The sequence below is a fragment of the Scaptodrosophila lebanonensis genome, unplaced genomic scaffold (genome assembly GCF_003285725.1).
Source record: "Scaptodrosophila lebanonensis strain 11010-0011.00,11010-0021.00 unplaced genomic scaffold, SlebRS2 tig00000061-arrow-pilon, whole genome shotgun sequence".
NCBI classification, from domain to species: domain Eukaryota; kingdom Metazoa; phylum Arthropoda; class Insecta; order Diptera; family Drosophilidae; genus Scaptodrosophila; species Scaptodrosophila lebanonensis.
In genome coordinates, this window is record NW_022060554.1 from 3,540,655 (window position 1) to 3,563,424 (window position 22,770).

Genomic DNA, 22,770 nt, shown 5'->3' on the forward strand with positions numbered 1-22,770 from the left:
AAACGCGATTCCAACTCCTGAGAGTGGAACTAAGCCGGTTACTGTCCCCAAAGAAAGTGATGACATTCCGTCAGAAACTGACATCGAGGTGGAACACAACGATTTCATACTTAACAAGAGAGAACGCTACAGTCGAGCAAGCCCGACAGTGTAATACTCTGTACCCAGGTAAACTTCCGTCACTGAGTTATATGCGCCCATAGCAGCAGCAAAAAGAGGAAGAAGAAGAGCGAACTTGTTTCTGCAGTTTGTGGAGTTGTACTGGCGAGAATTTGTTTCGCTAATAACTTTTCTTAGAATTCACCGAATTGAATTAAACAACAATAGATAATTATAAATAAATTATGTGTGCAAAGTTTGGTTTAGGTAGCATTTGAAATGTGGACGCTATTGACAAAATTCTGTAGCGGGGGAAGGGGGGGACCTAGGAGAATCTGGATGCCAACTTTGGTTATTCTAGCTTTTATAGTTTCTGAGATCCTTGCGTTCAGCCAGACGGACGGACGGACATGTCTAGATCGATTTCTCTAGTCATGCTGATTCAGAATATATATACTTTATGGGGTCGGAGATGCTTCCTTCTGCATGTTACATACTTTGCACAAACCTAATATACCCTTTTTACCCTACGGGTACGAGGTATAAAAACAGCGCAGAGCCAAAACTTGGAAAATGCGAGAACAATGCTGACGCCACACAAACGTACAGCGGTCCGTCGGACACAATCGACAATGGAATCTTCGCCGCACCCAAATGTGTGCCAGAAAAGGATGGTGATATTAACCGTTGCAGCTTTGAAGAAATTTCCCGAAAGAAGGAATTGGCAACTGAAGACACTACAAAGCAAATAGAAAACATGTCGTTGAAATTCAAAACCAACATAGAGTTAAACAGTGGCAACGTTATGCAAGATGCTGGCAACTCTCTGCATATCGATAACACAAATGCAGTGTTGTGCAATGACAGCCGTAGCCTCTCAGCTTTTCCTTCTGTTGAAAACATCACAGAACTGAAATCCTCGATACAAAAACTACAATGTGAAAACGAAAAACTTCGTAACAACAATCCTGACATTCCTTTCAATGTTCTCAAGGAATGTGTGCCTGAATATACTGAATACTGAATATACTACTCATGGGCAGTATTGATGATATCCTCATGATGATATCGCCGCAAATTTGAAACGCGTAAGTGGCATTATGTTTGCAGTATATTACCACGATAAGCTGGCCTTGGCTGCTCATCTCAACATCACCGAAGACGAGTTGGTGCAGTACCTCATCGACGGTATTCCAGACCAACAGTTGCGCAACCAAGGAATGCTACAATATTTCGCGTCCACTGATAATTGAGTCTTCTAGCTCCGTCTTTTTTTCGGCAACTAACTTCCTGTGTACGCTTAACATACATAATCCTTTAAAAAACAGATATAAATATATTTAAAGGGCTATTCCATTTAATTTATCTCATTTCAATTACCATTTAAGCGAGATTCGGTCATTGTAGTTCGAAGCCATGTTTTGACTCTTCTCTGCGTGCTAAACGACCGTTCGACCGTGGCCGTTGTGCATAGCATAGCGAGCACAATTGTGAATGCCTGTCTGATTTTTGGATAAAACTCAGATTTTTCGTAGGCACCCACCAAATCTACATCTGTTAACTTTTGGCAAGCATTAAACCATAATTCAAGCTCATGCTCTATGCCTTTTATGCCGTAAAAAACTGTAGCACAATCTATTTTCGCTTTTGCTTCGTCTAAAGATAATTTTTTAATTAGTTTTGGGTGCAAAGTAGTTAAAAACAAGAGAGAACGCTACAGTCGAGCATGCCCGACAGTGTAATACCCTGTACCCAGGTAAACTTCCGTCACTGAGTTATATGCGCCCATAGCAGCAGCAAAAAGAGGAAGAAGAAGAGTGAACTTGTTGCTGCAGTTTGTGGGGGTTGTACTGGCGAGAATTTGTTTCGCTAATAACTTTTCTTAGAATTGATCGAATTGAATAAAATTAAACAACAGTAGACAATTATATATAAATTATGTGTGCGAAGTTTGGTTTAGGTAGCATTTGAAATGTGGACGCTATTGACGAAATTCTGTAGCGGGGGAAGGGGGGGAAAATTAAAAAAAAAAAAATAAACTCGTCCTTACTCGGATCTAGGAGAATCTGGATGCCAACTTTGGTTATTCTAGCTTTTATAGTTTCTGAGATCCTCGCGTTCATCCAGACGGACGGACGGACAGACGGACGGACATGTCTAGATCGATTTCTCTCGTCATGCTGATCAAGAATATATATACTTTATGGGGTCGGAGATGCTTCCTTCTGTATGTTACATACTTTGCACAAACCTAATATACCCTTTTTACCCTACGGGTACAGGGTATACAAAGCGGGATTATTTTCTTCTGAAAATCTTTGCGAAATCGAGGATATTAAGGAATCAAGGTACGGGACAAAAATGGCTCTCTGGTAAAACAGAAGCACTGATGTAAATGGTGGATTTGGTCTATTTTTTTGCTTTTGTACTATCCTTGGAGTAGTTATTTCAACTGATGCGTCATTTTCCAACTCATTGAAAACTATATCTGCGGTGGATCTGTGCATTTTGAAGCATTCCAATATATGGTGCATATGTTCGGCGCATTAAAGATGTCATTATTTTTAGATTGCATCATATTTACAACCGGTTCAATAATGCCGTAGTATTTTGATATAATGCATAGACTCATTATAAAAACGCTTTTACACGTAGCAGTATGTAGCAGAAATGCTTGATTTCTTGTGGATCCATTTCCTTCCATGCTCAGTTTTTCGAGTCCAACAATAATTTCGTTAAAATATTTTGTAAAATCGCGTATACTTGCATATTTTTCTGACCAGCGCGTTTCACAAAATGAGTGAACATTGGGTACATACTGACGACGAATGACCGATTCCTTAAAAAAGTTTATGATGTCATTTATTGTCGAAATGGTGTTGCGAATTTCCGGAACAGAATTTAAATCGTTCAACACCAAAATTTAGCCTGTGACTGGCGCATTGAAAATATAGGCTCTTAGTGAATGTTTTCCTTAAAACATGTTGCACATGTTCCCAATTTCCCAATTACCGCAATAGGCAATAATAGATACCTTCGTCATTTTGTTTTCCTCGTAACGGAAGATCATGCGTACCACAAAATATTATTGTGGAAACAATAGATTTTAAAAATTGTCTATTCTGTTGAATTATTTTTTCATGACCAGTTTGCATTTTGACATCAACTGGCATCTGTTCCAAAAATAATTTTACAGACTCTGCAGCTTCTTTGTGCACATTAGATTCTGCGTGAGACTTGCAGTACTCATGCATATTTTTATACCCTGTACCCGTAGGGTAAAAAGGGTATATTAGGTTTGTGCAAAGTATGTAACATACAGAAGGAAGCATCTCCGACCCCATAAAGTATATATATTCTTGATCAGCATGACGAGAGAAATCGATCTAGACATGTCCGTCCGTCTGTCCGTCTGTCCGTCCGTCCGTCTGGATGAACGCAAGGATCTCAGAAACTATAAAAGCTGAAATAACCAAAGTGGGCATCCAGATTCTCCTAGGTCCGAGTAAGGACGAGTTTATTTTATTTTTTGGAATTTTCCCCCCTTTCCCCCGCTACAGAATTTCGTCAATAGCGTCCACATTTCAAATGCTACCTAAACCAAACTTTGCACACATAATTTATATATAATTGTCTACTGTTGTTCAAAATTTTATTCAATTCGGTCAATTCTAAGAAAAGTTATTAGCAAAACAAATTTTCGACAGTACAACCCCCACAAACTGCAGCAACAAGTTCACTCTTCTTCTTCCTCTTTTTGCTGCTGCTATGGGCGCATATAACTCAGTGACGCAAGTTTACCTGGGTACAGGGTATTACACTGTCGGGCTTGCTCGACTGTAGCGTTCTCTCTTGTTAAACTTTGTGAACGGTCGTATCACGAAAGAAAAAACCACTCCACGTATTTTGTGTGGTTTAAACAAAACGCAATATTTGCAAAAAATTCCTTTCAGTCTGCGTGAATTCAGCAACCAAGGATTATACATTTCAAGCCAATTATAATTAAATTTGCGCTTTAGGTGAGTGGCATCAGCAGCGAAGTCATAATTGGGTGGTGGCACCCAGCAGTTGACAAGTAACTCTCGCTTTTGTGTGGAAGTTATCTCACTAGGTGTTTTAATCCACATCCCTATATCATATAAATTATAGCCATCCTCACAATTCTCAATGGTAGCTGTAGTTGGGGGTGAATGATCAAGTCTTTTTTGGCTGCCATCGGAGTCGCTAGGGCTACGTCTTTTTTTTGATGCTACAACGAGTACAAGCTCTAAACTATGTTACAATGTAAAATATCGCACTTACATGAATTACTAATAAAAAACTTTCTAATATCCATGTTTTTTCTTCTCTTTCTATTAGGCATGTTGGCGCAATATTTGTGGACTGAGAAAATCAGTGATGAGCTATATCAAATAGGTAAGATCGAACGACACACGTAAGGCCACGACGAACGTAAAGAAAAGAAAGAACGACGACTGCTTTTTATACCCTGTACCCAAAGGGTACAAGGGTATATTAGTTTTGTGCGAGTGCACATGGAACACACAGAAGGAGGCTTGGTAGACCCCACAAAGTATATATATTCTTGATCAGCATGACAAGCCGAGTCGATATAGCCATGTCCGTCTGTCCGTCTGTCTGTCTGTATGAACGCAAGGATCTCCGAAAGTATAAGAGCTAGAATAACCAAACTTGGTATCTAGATTTTCCTGAGACCGAGAAAGGACGAGTTTGTTCATTTTTTCTGATCCACCCCCTCCACTCCCCCCCTATTAACGATTTTCTATAACTCCCGTAATTCTTGGAATTTTGAACTAAAATTTGGTAGACACATCCAGTTAGTAATTATATATCCGTATACCAAGTTTCATTATGATAGAATGATCGGAAAGAAAGTTATAGCCATATAACCAGGCCCAATGCACACATACATACATATGTGCAAGTACACAAACACGCATAAGGCACGATTCTGATGGAAATGTAAATGTATGTATGCATGCATGGAATATTTTATATTTAATTAGTTAATATTTAGTTAATTAATTAAATTAATTTAGTTAATTAATTAAATTAAATTAATTAATTAATTTAATTACTTTTTTGTGGGGTGGTACAGGGTATTTAAGAGTTGAGCCTGCTCGACTTTAGCATTCCTTTCTTGTTATAGTTAAGAACACATACGTTTATTCAGGTGAAAGGCTAGCGAAGGACTGACTATGTCAAATGGAATATGGGAACACATCGCGATCTTGTTACATTGGGAATGGAACAATAAGTTTGAATTAACGGCTAGAAGCATTTAACTTGCATATTTCAACAAGGCACACAATTCCTATCGAATAATAACACCCACACAGACCCCCCTAGCACTCCCCCCCTGCGTACGCCCTTGTGTGGACATACCCCATCCACCGCCCTTTAAAATGCGCTTTTCGACGGTGGGCAATTTTAAACAAAACGCTACGTCTGAAGTGCAGACAACTCAACCGGTGACCCATCGTCAACAGTCAAACAAGTGCTACAACTGTCACAGCTTTGGCCATACAGCTGCTGAGTGTCGCAAACCTTTACGTGCAGATGGGGCCTGCGGTGAACTAGGGCATCGAGCCAGAGAATGCAAACTCTACAAAAAACTGAAGAAAACTGAAAAATCAATCAAAACGATTATGTTAAACATTATAATATATTTTTTTATAATATATTTTTTCTAATAAAATGTATTCCATAGAATGCCTCCTAGACTTTGGTAGTCCAATAACGTTCATTAAAGAATCAACTGTCCCTGAAGGATCAAAAATACTGGAAAATAAGTTAAATTAAAATTATGTTGGTATTAATAATTGTAAACTTAACATATCTGGAAAAATATTTTGTGTTATTAAAGTATTAAATAAAAATGTAGAAATTGAAGCAAAAGTTGTTACCGACGAGTCTACGAGGCATGACATGGTACTAGGCAGAGATTTCTTAGAACAAAGTAGTTTTAAATTGGTATCGTTGGACGATATTAGGCCCGTTGCAAACAAAGTTGTGAACAGGTCAAAACAACAAATAGATAAAATACATTTAGAGAAAATTAATGTAAAGAACAACGAAAACAAAGTAGAGTTCAAAGCATTGGTTTCAAAATTGAATAATGAAAATGTAGAGTTAAAAGTAGAACGAAATGTGCATAAAAAGGCAGAGAATGAACTCGATAGTTTTACAAAGGAAATGTACACATATAAATTAGGTGAGCAATTAAGCTATACAATCAAAAACGAATTCGAATGTATCTTCAAAGAATATTATTTAATGGCCAGTAGGCCATCTACACCAAAAACAAAATGTGAAATGAAAATATCACTTGAAAGTGATAAACCATTAAATTGCCCACCCAGAAGATTATCATTTGCAGAAAAAGTAGAGGTACAACAAATTTTAGATAAGAATCTTGCTTTAGGTTTCATACGACCCAGCGAATCAGAATTTGTTTCACCAATAGTCCTAGTTAAAAAAAAAGACTGGTGAGCTTCGCATGTGTGTTGACTATCGCCGTTTGAACAAAGCCACTGTAAAAGACAATTACCCTATTCCTTTGATAGATGATTTGTTGGAAAGGTTAGCAAACAAAAAGTACTTTTCCAAACTAGACCTTAGAAATGGGTTTCATCATGTCTTTATGCACCAGGATGCTATCAAATATACATCTTTTATTACCCCTTTAGGACAATTTGAATATCTGAGAATGCCGTTTGGCTTAAGAAATGCACCATCTACTTTTCAGAGATATATAAACAAAAATTTTTGTGACATGGTTAAAGATAGTAGAGTAATAATTTATCTTGATGACATAATGATAGCGACGGAAGATATATCTACACACTTAGATATTATGAAGGAAGTATTTAAACGAGTAACAGAGAATAAATTAGATCTGCGGCTAGATACATGTGAATTTGTACAATTTTCAGTGAAATATTTGGGCTATACAGTAACAGGTGACGGCATAAGTGCAAACGAAACAGGCATAGATGCCAAAAATTCGTTTCCAGTTCCCAAAAAAGTGCACGAAGTTCAAAGTTTCATTGGGATTTGCTCGTACTTTAGAAGATTTATTAAAGATCTAGCTAAGCCACTATATGATATGACGAGGAAAGATAAAAATTTAAGGGCGGAGAAGTAGAGTTAGATGCATTCAACACTTTAAAGGTAAGCTAGTAGAGACCCCAATCTTAGCCATTTACGACCCTAGAGACGAAACGGAGCTCCACTGCGACGCGAGTTCATTAGGCTACGGGGCCATACTACTTCAAAGAAAAAATGACGGTAAATTCCACCCTATTTTCTATTTTTCTAAACGTACAAAAAATGTGGAGTCAAAATATCACAGCTTCGAATTAGAGACGCTAGCCATTATAAATGCACTTAAAAGATTTCGTATTTACTTACAAGGCATTAAATTCAAAGTAGTAACTGATTGTAATTCTCTAACTTTAACTCTAAACACAAATGAGGTAAATCCTCGCATAGCTTGTCCATCTAGAGCTACAACATTACGATTTCAACCTTAAACACAGGTCTGGGAAGCGTATGCTCCATGTAGACGCACTTAGCAGAAACAATAACATTTTAATAATAGATAATGCCATTCAATGTAATTCATGTTGATCACTACGGTCCTATAAATAGTAAAGATACAAATAAAAAGCATGTACTCCTAATTATAGATGCACAAAGTTCCTTAGATTGTATCCCACAAAGTCGACTAGTTCGAAAGAAGCTATAGAAGCACTTGCCGATTACTTTAAAGCGTATAGTCGACCCAAACACCTTGTTTCTGACAGAGGCTCGTGCTTCACATCCCATGAATTTGAATGATTCCTAGGGTCACACAATTTTGATCACATAAGGATCGCGACAGGGTCGCCCCTAGCCAACGGACAAGTGGAAAGAATAAACAGAGAGTTAGGACCAAAATACAAAATCTAGAGAAAAATGAACCCTGGTACAAAGTGTTAGATAAAGTAGAGTTCGCAATGAATAATACAAAAAATAGAAGCATAAACGAATATCCAAGTGTAATGCTCTTTGGTACAATGCAAAAAGGCAACAGTATAGACAGTTTAAAAGAAAATGTTGTAAACGAAAACCAAGGAGATGTTCAAAGAGATCTAGAGCTTACAAGAAGGAAGGCAGCAATAATTCAGGAAAAAACACAGGAATATAATAAAAGTTATGTTGATTCAAAAAGGCAAAAACCTAGAGTTTTTTCAAAGGGCCATTACGTAATGGTTAAAAATTTTACTTCACAGCCAGGAGTTTCTCACAAACTAGTACCAAAGCGCAAACGGCCGTATGAAATTTCTAAAGTTTTAGAGAATGATCGGTATGTTGTTCAAGACATAGAAGGATTCCAACTAACACAAATTCCCTATTCTGGGATATGGGCCATTCATAACATGAAACCGTGGATTGATAAAACCAATAATAGTATAGAAAATACAAACGTTAATGAAAATGTAATATAAAACACAACCGAAAACCGTGCAATAGAAAATAAAAGCAATGAAACGAAAAACGATGAAAATAATAACAAGGAGAAAAATGTTAAAAATTGTAACAAAAAATATGGTGCAAGTAGTATAGTGACAAGAAGTGTGACTACGAGAACCAGGAGTTCCTCAATGTCAGGATAGCCGAGCTGTAGCAATATAGTTATTACGTAAGACCACTGTATATACATACTGTAGCAATATTGTTAACATCTAAGATCACTGTACATATGCATACATACATTTAAGATTAACTGTAAACATGCTCTCGGTATGTTTTCGAGAGAGCATAGAATAAGAGAGTATAAACGAATAATATAATGCTGGAGTCAGTTTGGATTGAGAGCTGAAGTGAAGCGCACGCGTTAAAGTCCTGACTACAATATATGTATATAAATGTTATGTAATCGAATATGCTTCCTACTTTGCACAAACCCAATATACCCTCTTCAACCTTCGGGTACTGGGTATAAAAAACATATACCTACTCGTAACAAAAGAGAGTGTTTCCACGTCCACTATTTTCAGAGCCACGGAAGTTTGCGAGTATGAGGACTTTTTAAAACATATTGGACAATTGCTTCGCACAAAAAATTGCTAGCGAAATTTATGTTATTGTTCGCCTGCTTGTCCGACGACCATCTAATATTAGCAAGTATTTTGACCACATGGTTTCCACTTTTACGAGTACTATATATGTGAGTGTGTCATTTCCAACATTTTATTTATCGCGCTGGCCATAAAATGCACGCTAGGGCATTTGTAACAATTTTCAGCACACACAACAATGTCCCGAATCGTGTGGACCTGTCTGCACGGTCGCTATTTTTAGTCAAGTTAAAATATTACAACATCATGCTTAAAAGTCACGTTTAAACGTTGGCATTGGCATCAGCGTCGACGGCAGCGTTGAAAGATTATTGCATTTTTAGATCCAAGCAATGCAGAGGGAGGCTGGGTTTTTAACAGCAGCTGGCTGAGGCAGCTCACCTGTGCTGCAAACAATCACAAACCGACGTAGTTCATTTCACTCAGACGACGCCACCCCTGTCTGTGTTCTTTGCGAAATAAGTAATAGTCTTGCAACGTGCCTGCCGCATTTTATTTCCTTTGCGCAACGTGAGGCAGGAAAAACGATAGTTTATGGGGAGGGGGACATAGGACTGAGCGGGCGGAGAAAACCCACCAATGCTGTATAATTTTGCGCTGGAGTGAAAATTGTATATGCTTGATGGCTGATTGAATTGAATTGATGTGAGTGCCTTCTGCCTGAAAGTAGTACACACAGTTGCTCGTTTGGTTTTTGCGGTTACAAAACCAATTTATTTAGTTTTCTGTGTGAATGTGTATGATGTGTGCACATACGAGTATATACATATGCATGTTGTTATTTATTTTAAACTGCTCAGGCACACAACTTAGAAATCATTGAAAGCCAAAAATGATTTTATAAGATGAAGAGCCACAGTTGCACAGTTCTTGTACGCAATGAACACGGGAAGGGCAACTTTGAGATTGATAATTCCAAAATATAAAATATGTAAACTCTTCCTTTCTCAGAACTAGGAGAATCTGGATGCCAACTTTGGATATTCCAGTTCTAATAGTTTTTGAGATCCAGACAGATGGACGGACTTGTCTAGATCGATTCGTCTAGTCTCGCTGATTAAGAATATATGTATATACTTTATGGGGTCGGAGATGATTCCTTCTGCCTGTTACATATTTGCATATTAAAATAATTTAATTAATTAATTTTATAAAATATAAAATATTTAACAGATGCATAAGTGTTTACGTACAATTTTCAACAGCATACATTTACATCAGAATCGTGTTTATGCGTGCTTGTATGCAGTAAAAAAGCAAGAGAGAACGCAACAGTCGAGCAAGCCCGACAGTAAAATACCCTGTACTCTCCACAAAAAGGAAAAATTAAAAAAAAAAAATTTTAAAAAATTAAATTATTAAAAAAAATGAATGAATTAATTAATTAAATTAAATTAGAATACATGTTTATGTTCAGTTTTAACAGCATACATTTATAGTACATCACGTACCTATGCGTGTTTATATGCGTGTATGTATGCAGCACAAAGTTGAACCAAAGCAGCAACAACAACAACAGCTGCGGGCAGCGCTGCCGACAGAGGCAGCGCATGAGCAGCGATTTTACCTTTCTTCAGAATTGACCTATCATGATGAAATTTGGCACACGGACACATTAGTACTAACTGGATGTACCTACGAAAATTGATTTCAAAATTCCGAGAATTACGGAAGTAAAAGGGTATATTAGTTTTGTACGAGTGTACATGTAACACACAGAAGGAGTCGTGGCAGACCCCTCAAAGTATATATATTCTTGACCAGGATGACAAGCCGAGTCGATATAGCCATGTCCGTCTGTCTGTCCGTTTGTCTGTATGAACGCACGGATCTCAGAAAGTATAAGAACTAGAATAACCAAACTTGGTATCCAGATTCTCCTATGCCCGAGAAAGGGCAAGTTTATTGATTTTCTTCCCTTCCCCCGCTACATAATTTCGTCAATACTGTCCACATTTGAAAAGGTACATAAACCAAACTTGGCACAAGCAATCTATATACAGTTATCTACTTATGGCTTCATTGTTTCGCTCCGATAGCGAAAAAAGATACCACACCATCTATATATATAAAACAGTTTGTCCTGACTGACTGATTGACTGACTGACTGACTCACTGACTGTGATCAACGCACAGCCCAAACGGTAAAGTCTAGGTCCCCACTAAGAAGGGATTTTGGAAAACTCGAGCTCCAAAGGGGGAAAACAGGCTCCAACGTTTGTATGAAAAATCTACAGTTTTCATCTGATTAACTTTAAACTTAGTTTGTATACTCTCAGAATAATTCCAAGAAAAACTGTATACTTGGTTTTTTGATATTTTTTTTGGGGCCTAAAATATGGGAGTTTTCCTGTAAAAAAAAATGTTGGGGCACAAAAGCAAACCGCGTCAACAGCCCACAGCCCACACGGTAAAAGCTAGGATGCTGAAATTTGGGCTCAAGTATCCTATCATAGTGTAGATGCGCACTAAGAAGGGATTTTGGAAAACTCGAGCTCGAAAGGGGGGAAAAGTAGCTCCAAAGTTTTTTTGAAAAATCCGCATTTTTCAACCGATCGACTTAAAACTTAGTTTCTAAAATCAATTAAAAAATACAAACGAAACTGCATACTTAGATTTTCGAAATTTGTATTGGAGCTTGAATTATTGGGGTTTTAATATTTATACACTATTTCAAATGAAAAGTTTGTGCTATAAATTTAGTCCGATCGATTTAAAATTTGGATAATGTAATCTACGTAACTAAATCTACAACTTTGCATTCAAGGATTTTCAAAATATGCATTTTACAAAAGCAGGCAGAACAAACAATACAAAATATCAAACAGTTGGGGACTACTAAGTATATACATATATACACACACACACACACATGCAAACAGCTGTTCGTGTAGTTGCGTGCAAACGATTGAAATAGCCAAAGCAACATGTGAGACACTGATGTGTGAATGTCCATACATATATGCACATCTATGTATGTACATATGTATCTACATGTTTATGTTTGTACATTCGTCTTGCACTGACAGAGCAAGAATTGTTAATTAATTGAAAATTATATAACATTTTTAAAAGTAATTTTGTCTTTGTTTAGTGCATTTGGCATTAGGGTTTTCATTAATAGCTTTATGCAGCAACAACAAATATCAAATAGTTGGGGACATCACATACACACACTCACACACACAATAAGCAACAGTTCGTGTCTATGTGTGCGGTTCTCTACGTACGGTTGAAAAAGTAAAAAGAAACATACATATGTATGCCTGTGTATGAATATAGCATGTATGTCCATTCGTATTAATGTATACATTGGGCAATCGAACACAGTTGTTTGATTGTAAAAAAAATAATGCTCAAAAAAAAAACAACAACAACTGCAAGTCATTGGCTCGCTCTTCTTCTTTCGTTTTGACCATTTAATGTTAATTGCAAAGGCAAAACGCCAAAAGTTTATAGTTACCGTCGCTAGGCAACGACTGCGTAAGCGATAGTAAAGCAGAAACCGAATATCGGAGCTACGCATATTCTGCTTCGCATTGCGGGCAGATGTATGTATGTATGTATATGACTTGTTCTTATTGATCTCTAAAAATAATTCGATTTTATTATTTAAATATTCTGCTTATTGCATTCAAACTTCGATATTTTGATGGTATCGGTGCCAGTGGTTTTTGATCGTGGCTCATCGCTGCACGGCATTGACACGAATGCCGTGTTTCATATTCCGAGTTTGTGCGTGGCCGTATTGACTCAATATGACACGAAAAGACTCAAATGTGAATTTAAATTTGGACTCAAATATCCTTTCATAGTATCCATCATAGTGTAGGAGCACACTAAGAAAGGCTTTTGGAAAATTCTAGCTCCAAAGGGGGGAAAACGAGCTTTAAAAAATATTAGTTATAGTGGTCATGGTTCATTTAACGAAATAGTTTGGCAAGAACAAAAATGTAACGGACTATTGAACAATTTTTTGTCAAGAACAAAAAATGTTCATTTAAATACCTAAAATGCCTTCCTACTGGTAACCTTCAAGGTGAAAACATATGGGTAGGTTATGCACACACAAAATAAATACAATTGGAAACATTATATTGAGCCGGGTTAAGACGGACAATACCTGCTAGTATTTCATATTCTAAGTAGTGTTATCAATATTGCAAATGTTATGGAAACGATGTTCCGTGTACTTCATGTGTAGCACGTGTATGGAGGCAGTGCTGCGATGGGACGTATGTGTTCGCGTTTATCCAACTATTTAATATCCTTGCGTTTTGTATACCCTGTACCCAACAATGTAGTGCGATATCCGTCTTTCGGATCTGAGGAAGTACTAAAGCTAGAGTAAGCAAACTTGGTATCCAGGTATTAATATGCTACGGTAGTCAATTTTTCCAATCCACAACATTCGAAGTCTACATGCCAAATTAAGCAACAAATTTGGAACCTCAGCCTTTGTACTCAGCAGACTGTAGATTACCGACTTCGAATATATGTATACAGTGCATTATTATGCAAAATTATGCATTATGCATAAATATTCGACAAACGCAGGAGCCCTGGCACATGCTCCATTACACACCAAGAAAACAGCGGCAAACTTCATCCTCGCAAATAGTTCCACCATGAAAACCAACGACGCCAAAGCTTATTATTAAATCCCGAAACTTAAATGCTACAAGTGCAGGGAGTACGGTAGTAGCGCCTAAAAGCAGACAGCACATTGCACATTGCACTTACACCTGCAAACACACACACACCAGCGTTGTAAGTTATTAGCACGCTTTGCCACATTTGCTGCTAAGGGCGAGGCTGTGGTTATGTGGATGAATTTAGTGGCAGGCAGTTGGCAGGTGGCTGAGGTCGTGGCTGTCATTATGCTAAACTAAGCGGCAGCAGTGCTAGAATTTGCACCCGTCCAACGAGGCAAAACCGGAACAGGCCCTGCACCAGCCCTGTCCTACATATCTGCTTGCGCACGTGCTTGCAGGTAACATTTCCGTTGCAGCTTCCGCTTCGAGCGCTTTATAATTATTTTGCCTAGTAGGCAACAGAGACCGGCTGGCGAGTGCTGTCAGTTACTCCTAGCGGGTGTACGTGTTGCACACAAGAAGGCGCAACAACGACAACCGTGAAGATGACAGGGATGGTTGCGAGTTATAAGCTTCATTAAACATATGTAGAGTACGATGTAAGCGTCGGTTGTGTGTGCTTGTATAGTTGAGCGGTTGCCTTGGAGTAAGCACATATATTTAGCAGGAGGATTTGTCATTTATGCTAAAGCGCACACAGATAATTAAATGCGCTTGCCGAGTCAAGTCGGTTAATTAAATTTTTAAGCATTCAGCTGAAAAGATGGGGAAGCTACATAGACTGGCACTGGTATGGATGTTTATGCCTTCACTATGCAACAGACGCACGATTGCGGTTTTAACATTTTTCCAAATCCATCCAACTGTTCATCCTTTTTACTGATATCTACATGTACCTGAGACAACATTTCCAAATTGATTCGACCTTAACACAGCAACTAACAGACTGGCGCGTATTAGCAAACAACTCTTAAAGCTACAAATACCGCGAAAAAACACAGCACAAAAACAATAGTACACACGCACATTAAGTCACGTCTTCACACCATTAACCCATAAAGAACGAGAGCAAGTTGAAATAACACGGGTGAAGAGTGATTTACAAATATTGAACTCCTTGTTGAATCCTCCCAACAGCGTCATACTAAAAGTCGTCTTTCGAATAATCCAACCCGGGGCATATTTTATAGATTTTAATATGCGTGCTACATAACAGCTGCTATCCCTAAAGTACTCGCCCTATCTGGCTCTGCTCTTACCATGGGTCCGGCACGCAGTTCACTTTCAATTTTACGCCTAAAAGTGGGCAATGCTGTTAGCGAATACCCTTGTCAGAGGACTGCTCCTTAACACATTTCGTTTAGTGACTTTTTGTTAGGCTGTGACAATGTGTCAACGTTTTTGCTTGTGTTTTGCGTCGCTTTGCACAAAAAATTCACTTGATAAGGGTATATCAACGCGACACAGTAGCTAAGTGATTTAGTCATGTGCATATACATATGTGTACTCGTAGCCTTTTTAATTTTGAAAATTGAAAAAATGCCTTTTGTTTTTTGATCCCGTTGCCAGTAAAAGCGGCTATGACTTAAAATAACCCTTCGCAAAGTTGTTGTGCATATCTCAAATGTGTACGCGATTTGCTGCCTCAATTCTTTTTATACCCTGTACCCAAAAGATAAGAGGGTATACTAGTTTTGTGAGAATACATGTAACACGCAACAGGAGGCGTGCCAGACACTTTGTTGGTATCCAGATTCTCCTATGTCCGAGAAAGGACGAGTTTGTTCATTTATCCCGATGATTAAATACCAAGTTTCATTATGATAGAAAGAAAGTTATAGCCATATAACCAGGCCAATGCACACATACATACATACAAGTATGTACAAGTACACCAACACGCATAGACACGATTCTGATATAAATGTATGTATGCATGTATGGAATATTTTATATTTAATTTAGTTAATTGATTAATTAAATTAAATTAATTAATTTAGTTAATTAATTAATTAAGTTAATTAAATAATTAAGTTAATTAATTAAATTAAAGTAATTAATTAATTAAATTAAATATTTTTTTTGTGTGGTGGTACAGGGTATTTAAGAGTTGAGCCTGCTCGACTTTAGCATTCCTTTCTTGTTTTTATACTCTGTACATGAAAGGTACTGAAGTATATTAGGTTTGCGGGAGCTGAAAAATGTAACAGGAAGAAGGAGGCGTGGCAGACCCCACAAAGTATATATATTCTTGATCAGCATGACGAGACGAGTCGATCTAGCCCTGTCTGTCCGTCCGTATGAACACCTGGATCTCAGAGACTATAAGAGGTAGAGACACTAAATTTTGCACAAAGATGCCTTATGTGTGTACTCTATACGAGTTTGTTTTATTTTTTTGATTTCCCCCCCCCCCCCCCCCTCCCCCCATTCGTATAATCGCCTATATCTCGGAGACTATAGGACCTAGGAACACCAATGCCTTATGAGAATACGCAGAAAATGTTTATTTTGGAATTTCCCTCTATTTCTCTAACTCCCATAATTCTTGGAATTTCGAACTAAAATTTTGGAAATAGCCCCAGTTGGTCAGTCATTATGATAGACCGATTTAACAAGAAGTTATACCCATAAATATATTTGCTTCTGCAGCGCTGGAATTATCAAACATAAATCTTATAATACTACATTACTTGGATCAGCAACTTGTCTGCCTGCTTACGCTACTGGATAACGGTGATAAAAGATTTTTATATTATAAGAGAAAACAATTTGTACATAATCACCTTAAAATTCGAGGTTAAGCCTTTCGCTAACAAACTCCTATTTTCAATTGATAATCCCTACTGTCACAAAATACATATAAATTTTAATATGCATATACAAGTATGTTAAATCCTGAGTGAGAAAAATCTGCCACCATTCGGTCGGCAGCTTACTTAATTTAACAAAATCCTGACCATAAATGAGCAGGGATAGAAATTAAATGAACTTACTGCGAGATCTTATTTATTACGACCTTATATATACGACTCACCTAAAAATAGAAAAGGAAAAATATATCTATGTTAGAGATAAAAATATCTTAATACAGTATTTAACCGTTCATAATAAAGGTTTTTTATACTCTGTACCTAAAATGTAACAGGCAGAAGGAGGCGTGGCAGACCCCGCAAAGTATATATATTCTTGATCAGCATGACGAGACGAGTCGATCTAGCCCTGTCTGTCTGTCCGTCTGTCCGTATGAACACCTGGATCTCAGAGACTATAAGAGGTAGAGACACCAAACTTTGCACAAAGATGCGTTATATGTGTACGCTGTGCACCCCTCCCCCGCCCACTTCCCCCCTATGGGGGTTTTCCCGATTTTCCATTCGTATAATCGCCTATATCTCGAAAACTATAAGAGCTAGGAACACCAAGTTTTAGTCCAAGATACCGTGTGAATGCTAATTCTAAACATATATTTATTAAATTTATTTATAACTTTTAAAAATTTATTTTATAGCTTATCCCATAAAATATTAAAATTATAAATAATTAATTTTATTAATTAAATTAATTAATTTATAATTTCTAAATTAAATTTATTTCTTAAAAAACTAGATACCTTCAAAAACGAATAACATTTCATTTCTAATATAATATTAAAAATAAAATGTGTACTTTGGAATTTCCCTCCAAACATTGCCATCATTACGGCTACGAACACGACGCCGAATTATTTAGAGAGACCTTTGATGCATGTATTAAGGAGAAGAAATTCCCCCAGATCTGAAAGAAGTAAATCTAATCTAAAAAGGAAATAATGCCCAGGACGCTTCAAGCTGTCGGCAAACTACTGAATAAAATTATCAGTAGAAGATTGGAGGAACACAAGACGGAGGTACTACTAGTAAGTAGGAGGAAAAAAAGTAAAGCTTATGACAATAAAAGTGGAAAGTCATGATAGACATCAGACTCACCCTCAAAGAGCACCTCAAATATGTTGGAGGTATAGTACCAAGGGACGCAGCCATAGTAATCGTACCACTGTTAGAGATTCTGGCAGAGGTGGAAAAGGAGAGGTCCCATGCTAGAAGAACCGCGGTAATATACTCCAGGCGGCTACCTCTGGTACACATCTATAAAAGGAACATGGACACATAATCTAGTGGACCGAAAGAACATGGGCAGGTGAACTACTACTTGGCCTAGCTGCTAACAGGGCATGGATGCTTTAGAGCATGCTGGATAAATACAAGCACGACAACAACAACGCTTTACCGGAATGTACATGCGTTATTTAATATGCAGAGCACGTATTCTTTCACTGTCCGCAATATGACTACCAGAGGAACCTCCTAAAAAGACAGTCTGATCACAGGTTACACCCAGCACCGTAGGAAATCTGATGCTGATATCAATTGGAAACTGAACTCATTTCTGTGACTTCGCCAGAGAAGAGATAGAGCGACAAAGGATGGCACAAAAAGAAAGATGTGCATCCCTAGAGATCATCACTCGCGGAATCATTACCCTGAACCCATGCCTGATGGCGGTACTGGGGAGACGCATGGATTGGAGGATACGGATATAGGCGTTTAGTACGAAGGCGCGGGCATGCCAAAGAGTAATTCTTCTCTCATATGCGAATTTCTATTGGTTGTCCGGCTACCAATATCTTTCGAAGATTACCCAGCCGTTAGCTCGTTTAGCTATAAAAACAAAAAAAAAAAAAAACAAAACAGGACCATACGAACACGAATAGACGTAATTTGACACACATTGGCTCGGCCTCAATGTAAATGTGTGATATTGAAACGGTATATAACCATGTGTACGCTTTTTATAATTTTGTAGAAATGGGTACAGGGTATTTTAACAGTAGGGCCTGCTCCATTGTAGCATTCCCATTTTGATAAGTGTACTGATTAATGTGTATTTAGTAGCTGGTGTCATTAATTAACTTCATAGTTACGCTCGAAGGTCAGTTCTTACAACGTTCTCTTAATTTTAAGACAAACAGCTTGGCATTGGCTCGTTCACTCCATTCTCGTTCTCCATTTGTAGGTTGTTTTGCATTTATACTCGTACTATGTATCTGATGTCTATTCACCATATCCTTAAGACTCGCAACACACACCCATATATACCCACAAGCATTTTTTGTGTACGTACACACATATGCATGCGTGTGCCAACATAATATTTGCTGTGTAAATGCCACACGTTCATAGGTAACCAAAATATCCTTAGAGCCAACACATCAATCCAATCCAATGCCAAGCCGAAACTCAAACGACGCCACTGCCATTTTACAGGCTTTTCAATTTCACATATAGCAAATATTTTTTATGCTATCCACCTCACTTTTCTCTGATCCCTCTCCTGAACAACACACACTGGCCCCGTATCCCACCGCAATACATTTTCATAAGCTTGTTGCGTTGCTACTGCGAGTCTGCGTTTTATTTTCAACATATTTTACATGCAAATCGAATTTCCCTCAATTTTAATTGGATTTTTGATTGGTTATACTTGTGTGTTTATATACAGATCCCCACATTCAGACACACCTACATACCCACCTACCCACACATACATATATATATACATATGTATATAGCATAGCTTTACAACGTATTTATTTGTATTTTTCATATTTTCGCCACGCGTTTGTATTTGTTTGTTTGTGCATTGATGTCCGTGCTTTTGTTGGTGTTGCTGGTGTTACCGTTGGACGTGAGGCTTGGATGCATGTTGGTGCACCCCTCTGCGATTACGAAGTTTTCTATACTTCAATTATTTTAGATTTTAAATTGCAACAAAGTTAGTTATACGGTGTTAGCTGCAGAAACGAAACAAGACAGTCGTGTTCAGTACAGAATTAAGTCAAAGCAGCAACAACAACAATAACTGCGTGTAGAGCTTGGGCAGACCTATCATGATGAAACTTAACATGAAGGCAGATAACCCCTCTTTCCAGCAAGAAAATACCAAGATTACAAAATAAAATAACTACTATATATGTAAGGGCGTACGCAGCTTTTACCAAAGGGGGGGCCTAAAAATTAAAATTTTGATTAAGTAATGCACTATACGTTGAAATCATAACTTATGCATATGATCAATGAAAAAACTTCAACAGATCCAACTCAGTTCCATTTTAAGTCGAAATAGTGCGTCATAATAATGAACGTGTGGTCGACTTTATATGGCAAACATTTTTTATGCCCCCTGCTACGCCCTTGACTGTATGAATCGCACTGTACATTTCAATATTATTATCTTTAATGCACCGTGACACTCTTGCTCTACAAATTACTGGATGGGGCACAACTATGTGTGCATAACTTGAAGTATATACTTTTAAATACACTTTGGAAGCCTGACGGGCATTCCATAATAAGCTATGTCAAGCCCACACCATCCCCAAAACGAAACAGCCCGGCCCAGCGTCATTTTCTTGTAATTACAATTGTGCGCTTCGCCACCGCGGCAGCAACGATTATAAGTATGTTTTATACTGTCAATTGCAGTAGGTAGAGAGCGAGTAGCGGTACTGAAAGGTATTAAAGTAGCTACAGGTCTATGGGAAATAAATCATTTTGTTAGTCGGCAGCATTTGAGTCACTTGTGCCTTGACTTGCTCTTCTCTCCGGAAAACAACTGCTAAGGACTTATGCTGATTAGTAAAAAGCGTCAAAGTAAATTTGAATGTTTCCAACCAAGCCCTCCCGAAACAACAGCAACTAGAGAAGCCCTAACGAAAATGATTTATGCAATGAGCTCAAAAAGATGAAAGTTGTACATTTTCATATTTTAATTGCTTTGCTCTCTTAATACTTTTGGGACAGGTTTGTACGTTCTCGGGTGCTTAATGTGCCTGCCTGCCTGCCTGCCTGACTGTTCGTTCGGCAACCTTCCCGTTCCCGGGCGCTTGCCTAGCAGCCTCCTTTTTTAAATATATATTTTTGTTACTTTGGCCACGCTTCTATGGCTCTTTTGAAGTGCACACGCGTTTTCGTCCGTCTGTTTGCTTTTACAAGACTGGGATTTTCGACGGCCGTTGTCGCTATGGTTACCCCTGCCTCCCCCTGTGCCACCACCTCAGCCACAACCATCGCCTTGTAGTTAATGTAAATGTTTGCTGAGAAAATTTTACTAATTTGATATGAAGTTGCGGTTTGTGTTTTGTGCTGCGTTTCCATTTTTCTGTTGCGTCACCAACGACCCACCTTTCCACAGACCCCAAACTAGAGCTTTCTCATTCGCTTGGCTGGACAGTTTTTCGCTTCCTTTGAGTAAAGTAGATTTCGTGTATATGTAAGTATTCGTATTTATAATTTATGGCTTTATATTTGTCAATGGCATTATTATTTTTCATTTTTTTCCAACGGTCGGATAGCATCTATATGATACCTGGGCCTGTAGGGTATTTATGGGGCATTTAGCAATGTGAAAATCTAGGTTTCTGGTGTGTTTGGCAAATTTATATGAAATTATGTGGGCAGGAGTTTTTGTTCCACTTGGGGTTGTTTTTATTTATAGTAGGGTGAATTTGTTGCTATTTCAATAAAGGAGAGATTCAAAGTAATTGAAGTCATGCTTCTTTTTATCCAGTAATTATCCAGTAACTAATTCTATCTTTGCTCCTTAAATGGCCATACACCTAACTAAAACAAATTTCAATCATTGTGCATGGTGAGACATCACCGCATTTAACCCGAATGTACTCACAACTAATAATAACGGCATAAACAATAACAATATGCTAGACAAAGCCAACTAAGAATTTTTCATATGCACATTTGCCACTAATTATGCGCAAAATTTCTAGCTCAAGGGCTCTAAGCAATTAGCAACAAGAGCAATTTCAGACAGTTGCATAAACTACCCACCAACACTCACCATCAAGAACATCATACTCGTATACATGTACATACACACGAATAAGTAATTTACGTGGAAATTGAACAAAAGCTACGTGCGTGGGTGCGTGTGTGTATGTGCAATGTGGCCAGTATTAATGCAACAAATTGTGCTTAGAGCGGCGCTAGCCACCGCCTCTCGTTGTCGCACTCAGAGCCGTTAAGGAAAAACTCAAAATGAAAATAAACCGCAACATTTTTCATTTGTGCGAAATGAAGAATTAGCGCGGTCGTTGCTAGAGCGCTGGAAGATAGGAAACGCAGCGCTGGCTGGCTATCACACGGGAGCAATATAAACGGTTTGTATACCACAAAAGCAATTTTATGATTATAACAGCCGGGAACTGGAGCCGGGCAGGCGAGCGTATTGCGCAATTAGGCGCCGTAAAATGGCAAGCTATCTCAGATGGGCGTGGCCCGGCATACCGCGGTTTTCTGCTGTTGGTGTTCGTCTTCTTGCCTCCCTTTGTTATTTTAGAGACAGTGCAAGGTAGTATTTTTAATTTAAAGACTAACCAAGAAAACCAGGAAACGTGCATGAATGATGCACGCGAATTGCGGTTGACTGCGGACGGAGGGGTAAAAGCTGTTATGAAAATGTACAGCAAGTGGAAAATTGTGTGCTTTTTGCTACCAAATGGGAACTCACTTTTTTATTCATTCTCATTTCTGTTCTAATAAGGTAAATATCCATAAATCGGTAGGCAGAAGGAGGCGTGGCAGACCCCACAAAGTATATATATATATTTTGATCAGCATGACAAGACGAGTCGATCTAGCCCTGTCTGTCCGTCCGTCTGTCCGTATGAACACCTGGATCTCAGAGACTATAAGAGCTAGATAAACCAAACTTTTGCACAAAGATGCCCTATATGTGTTCGCTGTGCAAGTTTGTTTTATTTTTTTTAATTTTTCCCCCACACTTCCCCGATAATGAAGCTTTTTCGTAACGCCGTTCGTATAATCACCTATATCTTGGAAGCTATAAGACGTAGGGACACCAAATTATAGTTT

At 38.1% G+C, this 22,770-nt stretch overlaps 1 protein-coding gene and 1 long non-coding RNA gene across 2 annotated transcripts in view; one reads left to right on the forward strand and one right to left on the reverse strand.

Moving 5' to 3' along the window:
• Positions 1 to 22,770, reverse strand: part of LOC115624964 (CUGBP Elav-like family member 4) — a 247,570-nt gene that overhangs the window by 130,562 nt on the left and 94,238 nt on the right. The window lies entirely within an intron of this gene.
• Positions 1,131 to 5,902, forward strand: LOC115624968. The gene is made up of 3 exons (XR_003995501.1): positions 1,131 to 1,187; positions 4,459 to 4,515; positions 5,831 to 5,902. It is a non-coding gene; the product is annotated as an uncharacterized LOC115624968 (long non-coding RNA).